This window comes from Pseudonaja textilis, chromosome 7 (genome assembly GCF_049901715.1).
Source record: "Pseudonaja textilis isolate UNSWEBS1 chromosome 7, rPseTex1.2, whole genome shotgun sequence".
Lineage (NCBI taxonomy): Eukaryota > Metazoa > Chordata > Lepidosauria > Squamata > Elapidae > Pseudonaja > Pseudonaja textilis.
The window spans coordinates 55456760-55470389 of NC_141996.1; the positions used below are offsets into that span (position 1 = coordinate 55456760).

Sequence of the window (13630 nt, forward strand, 5' to 3'; positions counted from 1 at the left end):
CAAAAATATTTTATGATTCTACTGTGATTTCTTAGATTCCCTTAAAAAAATTGCTGCTTGGAATATATTTAGTTTAAGTCTCTGGAATGCTCCTGAGTAGATCTTGATGTTGTCCTGCCCTTAACTAAGTTCATCTTACCTATATCAGTAGTCTATTGTTTGCTCCCGAATAGCTTATTGGGTTCTAACCACTATCCGCAGAGAGCAAGGACTTTTTTTTATTTATGTGTGCTTTCTTATTAGTCTTATTTGTATATATTTAATTACAATGATTCATTTTCAGTATAAAATGTATCCACAATCACTAAAATAACCACAAACTTATATATTGTCATATGCTTAATATAGAAATGGAGAGTAAGCAGTTTCACATACTACTTTATTATAACTATTATCCCATGCTACATACTGTATGTTGGACAGGTATTGCTAAAAGCCATTTTTCTTAAATTGAAATGTAAGTGGTACTGAAGTATATGTGCCAGTTTTAATATGTGGTTTTCCTACTTTTAAGCACTCACTATTCCTATCTTTGGCAAATTTTTATAAAGTGATTGCACATTTAAAATGAGTCAGTTCCTGTTCTTTTGGTTAAAGCTTTGTTGGGAGTTCTCAAAAATGATATTTCAGAATGTGGATGTGGTCAGCCTAGTCACTTTCAAAGCATCTTGAAGGAAACTAACATCAACTGTAGCACAGATATAGTCTAAAATTTATCCTAAGTCACAAGATACCCTGCAAATGTGTCTTAGGATTTTTGGATACATAATAGATTCTCTGTTTTAAATTGTATTAAATTTGATGATGCAAATAGATTAAGAAATGCCGTTGGCTCTAAACTAATGCAGTTCTTCTAATAGTTAAACAGTTTTGACTTGTTTGTGATTATGTGATTTGTAGTCAAAGTCTGTGATTTGTATTCAAAGTAGTAAATTAAATTGAAACTATGAAAATTTAAAAAGCCATTTTAGTGATAACAGTTAACTGTATTTGTGTAATATATCTAATAATACCTTATGAAACAACAGTTCATGGGAAGCAATATTTCTAATGATGGTTCTTTCTAGTTTGTATTTTTTTTAATACAATTTATATTTTATTAAGATTATTAATATTAAGAAAATTATATAGTGGGCATTATTTGACCCAGCTCCTGCCTATCTAACAGTTCAAAAGCATGCAAATGCAAGCAGATAAATAGGTACCACTTTGGTAGGAAGACAACAGCATTCTGTGTGCCATGTTGTATAGTCATGCTGGCCACATGACTGAGGGTGGCCATAGAAGTGAACCAGGAAAGTAGAGTCCCACTCCATTCCCAACCCTCAAAGCCATATTTATCAAAATATAGTTCCCAGTTGCCCCTAGTTAATGAAGTCCATCTGAAAAGAAATTTATTTGCTCAAGGGGTGTAACTAAAGACATCCCTGGGGGCAGTAAAAAAAAGTCAAGATAATGGCCATGACTGCACAGTTAAAGCCCCTCTTTTTTTACATGCATATTTCAGTGACATTGATTTAAAAGTTTCTAGTGAATCAAAAATAAAATGCAGAGGATCCTGGGTGTCATTAAATATAAATTTATTAAATAAAAACTTTCACTGAATTTTCATTACACTTTGTCTACTTTTACCCTTTGTCTACTTTAAACCACAGTGGTGATTGAGTAATGATGGTTCAAGTATTTATTGGAGTTGGAAATGTGACAGATGTCTCTTATGAGGACAGCAATTACAAGAGACACCAAGAACCTCTTTATAATATGGAAGCAGTGAAAGCAGCGGAGTCTCCATCTACTACCAGAGTTGTATCCAGGCTATCCTACTGGGCTCACAGATACACCACCCCTATTGCCATTATTACTCGATTAGAAGTCGCCCTTGTGCTGAGGCATCCTGAGCAATGCAACCAGATGCAGTGTCATTCATTCTCTCTCTCCCTCTTTCCCCTTCCCTCCTGCCCCCCCCCCCCCTTAGGACTTTATGAAGAGAAGCATAACTCCATGATTGAGTGGGACAGGTTGAGAGACATGTAATCTTCTGGCACATTGAAATGCTGTCATAGGCAGGATTGGAACCTGTTTCTTATTGCCATAGACACAGTTGCTCCTTTCTATAGCTTTAAAAGTAGGTTCTGTAATAGGATAACAAATTCATGTACCTTGATGCAGGCCTGGGAGTGCAGCCATACCTTAATGAGATGTTGAGCTATACTTTTCCTTCTAAAGCCATAGCAAATCTGAAATCTTGCTATTATACTACGAGAGCTTAAAAGAGGACCAGATAGTTGCTACTCTCTTACAGGCTATTGCACTCCATCTGCATTTGAACAAAGTATAGACAACAAAAATATGCTGGATTCAATGTAGTTCATAACATTGAGATACAAGGATTTAACATTGGATTCCAAAACCGTAAATGTGGTGTCCTTGTTTGATTTTAGAATTTTCATTTTCATTGTACACAAACGGTTTTCAACAGTCTGAAATAATCCTCCTGGAAATAGGTAGCAGATATCTATCTAGGTTCCACAAAAGAAGATACTCTTTTTTCGGCAGTGTGCCAGCATAAAAGACAAGAGAGGGGTAGTTCTGAAACTTTTAATTATGAAAGCAGTCACTTTTACTTTTGTGTTTTATTCTTCAGAGACAAATTGAAAGAAAAAGCTAGCTAAAATAAAAAGGTTGGTAAATCAAGAAGCCATCCATGTCCAGCCCATTGCCCATGGGCTACATGCATCCCTGAACAGCTAGTAATGCAGCACCATAAGGTAATATAAGTCTGTAATTTATATACATTAACTATAGTTCAAATTTTATGTGTAGCCCAAGACAATTCCTCTTTACTCAATGCAGACCAGACAAGCCAAAATGTTGTATAGCATGGTCTAGGCAATGATTGACATATCTCTGGAACAATTCAATGTGGGGAATTCAAGCCAGGTTGGGATAACACAGTGTAAAAATAAATGTAAACCGAGCTTTGGTACCTGGGAAGGAATGAGTGGAATAATTTGGTCAGTGGTTCTAAATTTGGAGTGGCCGATAAGGAGATGCTATAGGGAAATCTTTCTTCAGCACCTTATTCTGAGTTGAGGCCTGAGGCACAATAGATATGCCTATTCTTTGTAAGAGTTTGCAGCAGAAATTCAAGTCCAGAAAACACACAGATGACTGACTCAGCAGGATTCATTAAACTTCTTTATAAACATCATAAATGACTAAAATTTACAATACCATTTGTAGATTCTTTCAACATAACATAAGCAAAAACACAGCAGCAACTCAGAGCAGATATCAGTAATAAGATATATTAAGATATCAGTAATAAGATATATTAAGTACATACATATAATCGGCGTACACCAGGGCTCTGCTCTCTCACCACTGCTGTTCATTCTGGTGATGGACACAATTACACACGACCTGTACACGCCCGCCCATGGGACGCTGCTCTACGCCGATGATGTGTTCCTGGCCAACCTGTGCAAGGCTGAACTCGAGCACCGAGTCCAACAGTGGCACGACCGCCTCGAGCAGTTCGGGCTCCGGCTGAACCTAAAGAAGTCCGAATACCTGACCACTGATAATGAAATGACAGGCTCCATCCACGTGAACGGGCAGGAGCTACCACGCGCCTCCACCTTCAAGTACCTGGGAACTACTCTTGGGGAAGAAGGCCTACTACAAACTGAGGTGGCAGCCAGGATCAATGCAGCGTGGGGCAAATGGAAGTCCGTCACGGGCGCCCTCTGTGACAAGAAGATGCCGATGCGCCTGAAGGCGAAAATCTATAACTCTGTGGTGCGCCCGTGGCCATATACGGCGCAGAGTGCTGGCCGACGACCAAAGAAGCGAAAGCAGACTCCAGATAATGGAGATGCGAATGTTCGATGGTCGGTAGGCCTCACCCTACTCGATCGCGTCAGGAACGAAGAAGTGCGAGAGCGGTTCAACGTCGTGCCCATCCCCACGGTCATGAGGCAGTCCCGGCTACGATGGTTCGGCCACGTGAGCCGCGCCAAGGAAGAATCCATCATCAAATCTGTAATGAAGGTGACTGTCGGAGGAGTGAGACCGCGTGGTAGACCTAAACAACGCTGGATGGACACGATCAAGGCCGATCTAGAGATCGCAAGGCAGACCCGACACACGTGGCAGACAGAGAGGTGTGGAAGCAGTACTCAAGGACATTAGCGGACCTCGCCCGAGCGCGAGACAAACGCTGAAGAAAAAGAAGAAGAAGAAGAAGTACATATAATAAGTAACGTGGCACTTAACTGACAGGAAAGGTATATCAGGACACAGGAAAAGAACCTAAATACTTAAAATGCCAGGGGGAATTAAAAAATTGATCTGGCAATGAAAAAGCCATAATACTGGAACTAGGCAAGTATTTCTGTGAAGAACATTCTTTATTTCGAATACCGCTGCTGAAAAAAATACCTCATTTGTCAGAAGGACCTAAGATTATGACCTTACGTCCAGAGAAGTAAAGAGAGAACAAGTTGCTCTTCATATAAGCTGGGAATATAGAGTGAGGCCTAAAACAACATGTTTATCTCAACTGCTGTTTTATTTGCTAAGACTACACATCTCTCCACCCATGAGCAGATTGAGAGAGACACCCTTCCTTCAGGCTAAATAATGAATCTCCCAGGCACATATTATAAGAAATGAAACTCAAGGCAGGAACCAATGGTTGCCAGGCTAGGGAGAGCCATTGTGTCAACATAGATCAGGTTCCTTTCAGTTACAGCAAGAGAACTCTCAAATATCCTTTCACTTGAAAGTCAGGAGGAAAAGGCCTAGAATTTAAACCCTAGATCATTAAGTTATATGTTGCAGTAAGCAGTTACTCTGTATGTAAAAGGCTTCATTTATGTCTTCAAAAAGGAATCAATCTAGCTGTCAGCCTTCTGACATGTAATGTTAGAGACTTCTTAACAGATTAACAGAATTGGAAGGGACTTTGGAGGTCTTCTAGTCCAGCCCCTGTTCAAGCAGGAGATCCTATACCATTTCAGACAAATAGTTGTCCAATCTCTTTTTTAAAAACATTGATTGAGCACCCACAACTTTTGAAGGCAAACCATTCCACTGATTGATTGTTCTAATTACCAGGAAATTTCTCCTGATTTCTAGGCTGGCTCTCTCCTTGAATAGAATAGAATAGAATAGAATAGAATAGAATAGAATAGAATAGAATAGAATAGAATAGAATAGAATAGAATACTTTACTGGCCAAGTGTGATTGGACACACAAGGAATTTGTCTTGGTATAAATACTCTCAGTATACATAAAGAAAAGGTACATTCGTTAAGAATCAAGAATCATAATGTACAACACTTAATGATAGTCATAGGGTACAATCAGCAATCAAATCATACTAGGAAACAGTCAATATAAATCGTAAGGATACAAGCAACAAAGTTACAGTCCTACATCCACAAGTGGGAGGGAATGGGTGATAGTTTCTATCCATTGCTTCTTATTCCGCCTTTAAATGCTTTAGAGAATAGTTTGAACCACCTTTTCAAATACCTAAATAAAGGAGTCAACATCTGGAATGCCAATATTTTCAGCTGTGTCTGTCTGAAGATATCAAAACACCAGTAAAATAAGTGTCTAATCTGTTCTCCATATTGTAAAGATAATAAACAGCTTATTAAACTAATTATCAGAAGAAAAATAAATTGGCAACTTTACTTGGTCTTCCTGCAAGAAAATTTGTCTTGAAACTATGAATGCCTGTCTCTCTCCTCCCTTCATGCCTTTGTATTACTTATTTTCTGGAATGTCATTTCACATCAGTCCAGCACATATGTACAATTCAGAAAATCAGTTTCTGGAGGTGGTTAGCAGCATCAAGTTTCTGGGTGTGCAGCTAATGAGAAGGATAGCTTGATCGCTCAACAGTGAGACACTGGTGAAGCGTGCTCAGCAGCGCCTGCATTTTCTGCATCACATGAGAAAAGTTCATGACTGTCTGGTTTGGAAGCATTACTGCTTCAGACAGGAAGGCGGTGCAGAGAGTGATGAGGATGGAGAAAAGATCTTTGGTAGTTCACTTCCTTCTATCCAGGACGTAGCACATAAAGCGATGCTTTGAGCAGAGTCCGGAGGATTGCCTGGGACACTACACATTCTCTTCAGGACTTGTTTTCCATTTTACCTTCTGGGAGGAGACTTCATGGTATCTGAAGCAGAATATCTAGATTAGGGGTATCAAACTCAATTTTATTGAGGGCCACATCAGGATTAGGTTTGACCTTGGAGGACTGGTGGAGATATGGCCATGGCGGGCTTGACACCGTACCTCGGCAGACATGGTTTTATAAATTTACAAAAATAGGCATGTATTTCTGTGATTTTGTTTTTAATACTTATTTGATCTACTTGATTACCTTATGAGAGAGCAGATCAAGAAACTGATTCCACAGGAAGACTAGAACTACAAAATTGTTGACATAGGCTACAGTAGCAAAATCCTGCAATCCTGAAAGATAAAATATTTTACTTTGAAAACCTTCTGAGTCAAGAATGGCCTCCTCGAGCACTCTGGTGGCCCAGTTTTGGGCTGGGAATGCATCCTGGAACACTCTGGAGGCCCATTTTGGGCCTAGAAGGCCTCCCAGAGAATTCTGGAGAACAAAAGCGTTTGCAAGAGTTGGGTGCACCCCGCCTGCACCCCATTTTTGCTAGCAGAGGCACTGCGGGCCGGTCCTTTGCTATTTCCAGATCAACCCTGCAGACCAGATCTAAGCACCCTTTGACACCCCTGATCTAGATCACAGTTTTGTTCCATATAGCATCAACCTTGTGAACTTATGTTACCTCTTTCTGCTATAACTGGGCAGTGATGTGTATGCGTGTATGTGTATGCATGCATGCATGCATGCATGCGCAGGTATATATGTATATAGCATGTGTATATGCGTGTTATGTATGTGATTGGGTAGATATACCCTTTCTCTTGAGAGCAGGCAATAGAATTTCATTTTTAATGTGGGCTGGTGTGCTCGCAGTAAAAAAATGACAAAAGTTATCTTAATTTCCAGGTGATGGTTCTCTTGCATAGCAGGATGGCTTTGCAACCTCTGTTTTTCTGTAAACTGTTGATTGCAGCTACAGTGACTGTGAAGAGAGAGAATTGCAAGCCTTTTCCCAGTGCCCACCATGTAAATTGGGAATTAAAGTCCAATATATCCAGAGGCCATAGTTTGATAGGCTGCTTTATAGTTAGCTTCCAGATATTTTTGTTAATTAAAATGTACTCTTTTTTTTGCAGATAAATAAAACCAATAATTTTTGAGAGTAATACATATATAATTAGGAGTGAACATAATTATGAAAACATGTCTTGAGGAAAATACATTTTAAACATCTATATTTAATATGTTTAAAGGACATTGATGCAGATGAGTCTAACATATAATTATATAAAATTGCTGTACTTCCAGTACCCTTGTTCATTCCTCAGAGCGCTGTCTAAACCACTGTCTCTCAACCTTAGCAACTTAGAGCCATGTGGACTACTCATGCTGGCTGAGAAATCTGGGAGTTTTAGTCCACACCATCTTCAAGTTGCCACTGTTGGGAAACACTATAAGAAATGCTACTGGTTAACATTATTTCTACCTTCCAAACTATGAGATTTCCCATAAATAAGGGAAAATATATGCGTCCCGGAATGATGTTGCAAGATCCAGTCTGGATCATCACCAGGACCAGATGATTTGTCTTTTGAGCTTTTTAATTTGTGCTGGAGCCCATCCACACAGAATTTGTCTCTAGCAGAATATGTGAGATTTCTGAAATGAGAAATTTTAGTTTTGATTTTTGGAATGAGATTTCCAAATTTATCATTCCCTCTTGAAAACATTATTTCTTCCACTTTTTTTCAGTTTATTTCTAATAGTATTCATTGGGAAATTCCATTGATAGTCCTCCTTAGATGCCCTTAACTTGGTCATTTGTTCAGCATGTCTTGGCATCTGTTGTTCTTCCTGCACTATTTTTCCCATATGCATGTGATGCAGACCTGATTTTACCTTTTTGTTTTTCCAAGTATTCCCATCTCCATGATTCCTTGCCTTGGATTCATTATGTTGGATAGTAATGATAGAGGGTCATAAATAAATTTATAATGGTTATTTAAAATGTATTACTTGCTCTCTCTTCCCTAAAACTTAAATAGTAGGAATTATACTACTATATACTGGGAAAAATATCAACAATCTCAGATATGCAGATGATACCACTCTAATGCAGAAAGTGAAGAGGAACTAAAGAGCTTCTTGATGCGGGTGACGAAGGAGAGTACAAAAGTTGGCTTGAAACTCAACATTAAGAAAACTTAAGACCATGGCATCCAGCCCTCTCAATTCCTGGCAAATAGATGGGGAAGAAATGGAGGTAGTGACAGATTTTATTTTCCTGGGCTCCAAGATCATTGCAGATGGGGACTGCAGCCAAGAAATTAAAAGACGCTTGCTCCTGGGAAGGAAAGTTATGGCAAATCTAGATAGCATACTAAAAAGCAGAGACATCACCCTGCCAACAAAAGTGCGTGTAGTCAAGACTATTGTTTTCCCAGTTGCAATTTATGGCTGTGAAAGTTGGACCAAAAGAAAGGCTGAGCGCCAAAGAATTGAGGCCTTTGAACTATGGTGCTGGAGAAGACTCCTGTGAGTCCCTTGGACTGCAAGGGAAGACTGACCGGTCAGTCCTGGAAGAGATCAACCCTGACTGCCAGATCCTGAAGGTGAAACTCAAATACTTTGGCCACTTAATGAGAAGGAAGGACTCACTGGAGAAGAGCCTAATGCTGGGAAAGATTGAGGGCAAAAGAAGAAAGGGACAACAGAAAATGAGGTGGCTGGATGGAGTCACTAAAGCAGTAGGTGTGAGCTTAAATGGACTCTGGAAGATGGTAGAGAACAGGAAGGCCTGGAGGAATGTTCTCCATGAGGTCACGATGGGTCGGACATGATTTCTCAACTAACAACAACATGAATTATTAAAAAATGCAATAAGTGGGAAGATTCTAATCTTGCTCTTCCTAATGTATAAAGTTTCCACATGCAAATCTTCCCTATAGTTTGAATAAAAATTTATCTCACTGCTCCCCTCCACCCACCAGTGGGTTAATTAAGTTTCAAAGATAAGCTTCCTCCCCCTCCTACTCATTGAGTTGATAGTTTAATTAAGTGATCCTCCCCCTATGTTTGCACTAATTTTGTTATGTGTTATTAAGAACAAATCTGAGTTTTGAAAAGTGAATGATTTAATATGTTCTTTATTTGCTATTAATGCTGCAGTTTTCTATTAGTAATTATCCAGCATTTTTGCCTCTCTCCTTCAGCTCCCAAAATTCCAGCTAAGTACTTTAGGTAAATCACTTCCGGAGGCTTACTAGCTAATTACATGACAGTAGTTGCCAAAATGATTGTAAATCCTATATTATCAGAAATTGTACGTAGATATTCTCAGTGGTAGGATTCAGCTGGTTCAGGCTGGTTCAGTACAAATTTTGGCTGGCCCCGCCCCGCCATTACTTGCAGAATCTAGCTGCACTTCTGCTCCCCGCTGCTTGCAAAGGTAAGGCCAAAGGGCACAGGCCAGTGGGTGGGTGGGGGAGGGCGAGCTGGCAGAGGGGCAATACCTGTGGCAGGTGATGTGCATGGGGAGACAAGGGAGCGCGGGAGAGATCATGGCACTAGAGCCCTTCCCAGATGTTTCCCAAACCGACCTGGCTTCTGAGGGAAGCGCGTGGGAGATCGTGGCACTGGAGCACTTTCTGGATGTTTTCTGAAGCTGGCCTGGTCTGCGAGGGATGCGTCTGGGAGATCGTGGCACTGGAGCCCTTCCTGGGTGTTTTGCAAAGCCAGCCTGGCTGCAATTTGCTCGTGAACACCATTGGCTAGGAGAGGCATAGAGAAAAGTGAGGGGGCAGCACGGTCAAGGGCACAGGAGCCAGGCATGGGCAGGCAGATTAGAGACAACTGGTAGATCACTGGCTTGCTTGGCTGCTCACTGCCCAGAGCTTGCAGGCAGCAAATGAAACCCATGTCATGACCACCGCCTCCTGCCTCTATGCATTGAGGCTGAGCAGCAGCAGGAAGAGCGCGGACCTCCTGAGCTGCAGGAAGCAGTTGCCAGCGATGCACTCAGGCAAAGATGTTGTGAGTGGGGAAGCTCGACTCCCCCTCCAGAGCTGTGAATGCTCGCCGCCCCTCTGACACCCGCCAAGCCTCCTTTCACCATACTTCTCTTTCTCCTCACCAGAAGCATTATTTTGGGAAAGACTGCAGGATTGCCCCACCTCCCTGCCAGCCATCTGGTCTTCAGTACATGGCTCATGTACTAAGTAGTAATGTTAGATTTTAATCTGGCACATTCCCAGTTTTTTCTATTTTAGGTTACTCATCAGAATATTGATATTCATGCTCTGTGCATTTTGTGAACTTGGACAATAATAGATAAATTTAAGAGAAAGTACAATAAAATCATTGGTGATTGTAGATTAGAGTTGATAATGTTTATATTCCTACAGTGATCATCATACTTGCATATCCTCATGTTGTACTTACTATTTAATTTATTATTATATACTATCATGTCAGGTTCCAAGTAATGCAGTAGTCACAAAATGAACTTGGGTTTTTTAATTCCTCAAAGAACTATTTATTCTAACAATACATCTTGGCACAATCTGGTGTGGTGGAAGCCAGTACTGAAGATTTTCCGGGCTTCCATATCACTATAATCAGAAGGTTCTCATTTTTCCAAAACATTAAGTCACATTGTCCAATCAGGATATAAAATAGTTTCCTGGCAACTTTCTCTGGCTGAGCAACCATTGGAATGCAGCTGACTCATCGCTCAGCTATGTTGTTTTGGCTGGAGCTTCATCCACCTGAGTTCTTCCCCCTCCATTTCACAAGTGTGTCAAACCGAATTCATACGATTCCAACAAACTAAGTTCAGGCTTGACAGGCTGTCTCCCCACAACTTAAGGAACATTCCTGCAAGACATAAAGCATAAAGACAATCACCCATGCCAGTAACCACCTCTTCCCCACCAGGAGGTCCCTTTGGCTTCTGGGGGTACTTGTCATGGAATTGTTTTATCAACCCTTATCAGCATTTACCTTCCAACTTTTAATCTAGGTTGCTTCAGATAGGGGGTATCTCTTCCAATGTATCAAATATTCTAACTGGCCCCTTTGTATCTTCGAGTCCAGGATCCTTTTTAATTTCATAGTGCATTTGACCCTCAATTACCAACAGTTTTGGGAGGAGCTTGATCCACTGATCTAACTTGTGAACTTACCACCGGTTTCAACACATTACTGTGGAATACTGGATGTATTTTCCCTAGTAACCTGGGAAGGTGAAGTTGTACCGTAACTGGGTTAATCACTTTAATTATTGGGAATGGCCCGATATATTTAGGACCAAGCTTTTTTGAGGCCAATTTTAATTTCAGGTACTTTGTGGACAAGTACACCTTGTCTACCACCCTAAATTCTGGTTGAGGGTGTTTGTCAGCCTGCTTTTTATAGGCCTCTGCTGTTTCACTCAGGGCCTGCTTGGTGTTTTCCCATGCTTTTTTCAATGACTTCATCCACTCTGTTAGCAACATGGAGGAGGGTGGAACCCCCCTGATCAGAGATGACTCTATGGGAGACTCCATGCAACCTATAGATATGCTTGATAAATAGGTTAGCCAGTTTCCATGCAGACGGGAGTCCTGTGCAGGCCACAAAGTGGGCCTGTTTGGAGAATAAGTCCACTACGGCAGTGGTGGGATTCAAATTTTTTTTACTACCGGTTCTGTGGGCGTGGCTTGGTGGGTGTGGCTGGGGAAGTATACTGTAAAATCTCTAGTCAGAGGTGGTATTTTCTGGTTCTCCAAACTATTCAAAATTTCTGCTACCAGTTCTCCAGAACTGGTCAGAACCTGCTGAATACCATCACTGCACTACAGTCCAAATGACTGTGTTTCTGCTGCCCTGAGGGAGCTTGACAATGAAGCCCATAGCTATTTCTTTCCAGGGTCGGGATGGTTCCGCCACTTACTGGAGCAACCCAGGAGCTTTCCTGGGCTCATTTTCATTGTTGCACAAGTAACACAGCTTTTTACATGGTCCTCCATGTCTTTTTTCATTTTTGGCTACCAAAATTGTCTTCGAGTCAGGTGCATGGTTTTTACATAGCCAAAGTGCCCGCTTGCTTAGAATCGTGGCTTTGCCCAGATTGCCCTTGTACCACTGGTCAGTTGGCAGCTTGTCTTTCAGCCTCTGGATTATCCCCCCCATCCAAAGTCCTTCTACAGGCTGCCTGGCCTCGGGTGAACGCTGGTTGGGAAGGGGAAATTATTGGATAGATCATTTCTTCCCTCATGCTGTGGTATTGCAGTTTGCGTGACAGGGCATCTGCTAAAATGTTTTTTCCCCCTGGGATATATTTTAGTTCAAAGTTGAATTGTTTAAAATACTGCACCCAACGGACCTGCTTTGGGGAGTTTATGTGGAGTCTTCAGTGTCTTCAAGTTTTTGTGATCAGTCCATATTTCAAAAGGCACTGCACTGCCCTCCAGAAAGTGTCTCCAGGTCAGTAGTGCCCATCGGACTGCATGTGCTTCCTTTTCTCATATGGCCCACCTCCATTCAGTTTTTTGGAGGTGTACGCGTAGAGCTGTAAGTTGCCCCCTGCATTCTTCTGGAAAAGGACTGCTGCGATGGCCATATCACTGGCATCAGCTTGAATTGCAATGGCTGGTCTGGGTCCAGGTGCTTGAGGATTGGCTCCCTCGCGAGTAGTCCTTTCAACTGTTCAAAAGCTTTCTGACACTTTAAATTCCAACTTAGGGGTTGAGGTAGTCATGGCTGTTGCAGGCCTTTCCCCATTTTCAATAGCTTGGTGATGGGCTTGGCAATCTCAGTGAAATTTGGGATGAACTGCCGATAGAAGTTTGCAAACCCCAGGAAACTCTGCAACTGCCAATGGGTGCATGCTAGTCCAGGACTGTCTTTACTTTCTCTGGATCCATCTCTATCCCCACACTAGATACTCAGTAGTCCAAGTAGTCTAGTCTGGTTTTGTGAAACTCACATTTCGACAGTTTCACATATAGCTTGTTTGTTAGATTTTCTTTAATACTTGCACACTAACTTCACGTGTTCTTCTAGGGTTTTGGAGAAGATGAGAATGTCACCAGGTAAACAAGGACCCACTTGTATAGGTGCTTGTGCAACACCTCATTTATGAGTTGAATGAAGACAGCAGGAGCCCCTTACAACCCGAAAGGCATTACTCTGAACTAGAAGCTACCGAAATGGCAGTTGAAGGCTGTTTTCCACTCGTCGCCTTCTTTAATTCACACTCTGTAGTACGCCTCTCATAAGTCCAGTATGGTGAACACCTTCCCCTTGGCCAGGTGAGCCAACTTGTCCTTCATGAGGAGGAGGGGGGTAGGTGCTCTGCATGCATACTTCGTTGATCCCCCTAAAGTCCACAGACAGCCTCATTGATCCGTCTTCCATCTCTTTGAAGAGGACCGGGGTGGCTGCTTTGGATTTTGCAGGTTGGATGAATCTGCAAGCCAGGTTCTCATTGATGTAC

The 13630-nt window shown here is 41.5% G+C and overlaps 1 protein-coding gene across 7 annotated transcripts in view; it reads left to right on the forward strand.

The window, feature by feature from the left end:
* Positions 1 to 13630, forward strand: part of LOC148125348 (uncharacterized) — a 167026-nt gene that overhangs the window by 94024 nt on the left and 59372 nt on the right. The window contains exon 4 of one of the 7 annotated variants that reach the window (XR_015744367.1): positions 13198 to 13445. The exons of the other annotated variants lie outside the window; for them this stretch is intronic. The gene's annotated coding sequence lies outside the window, so the exon portion shown is untranslated. The remainder of the gene's footprint in view (positions 1 to 13197; positions 13446 to 13630) is intronic. 7 annotated transcript variants of the gene reach the window in all.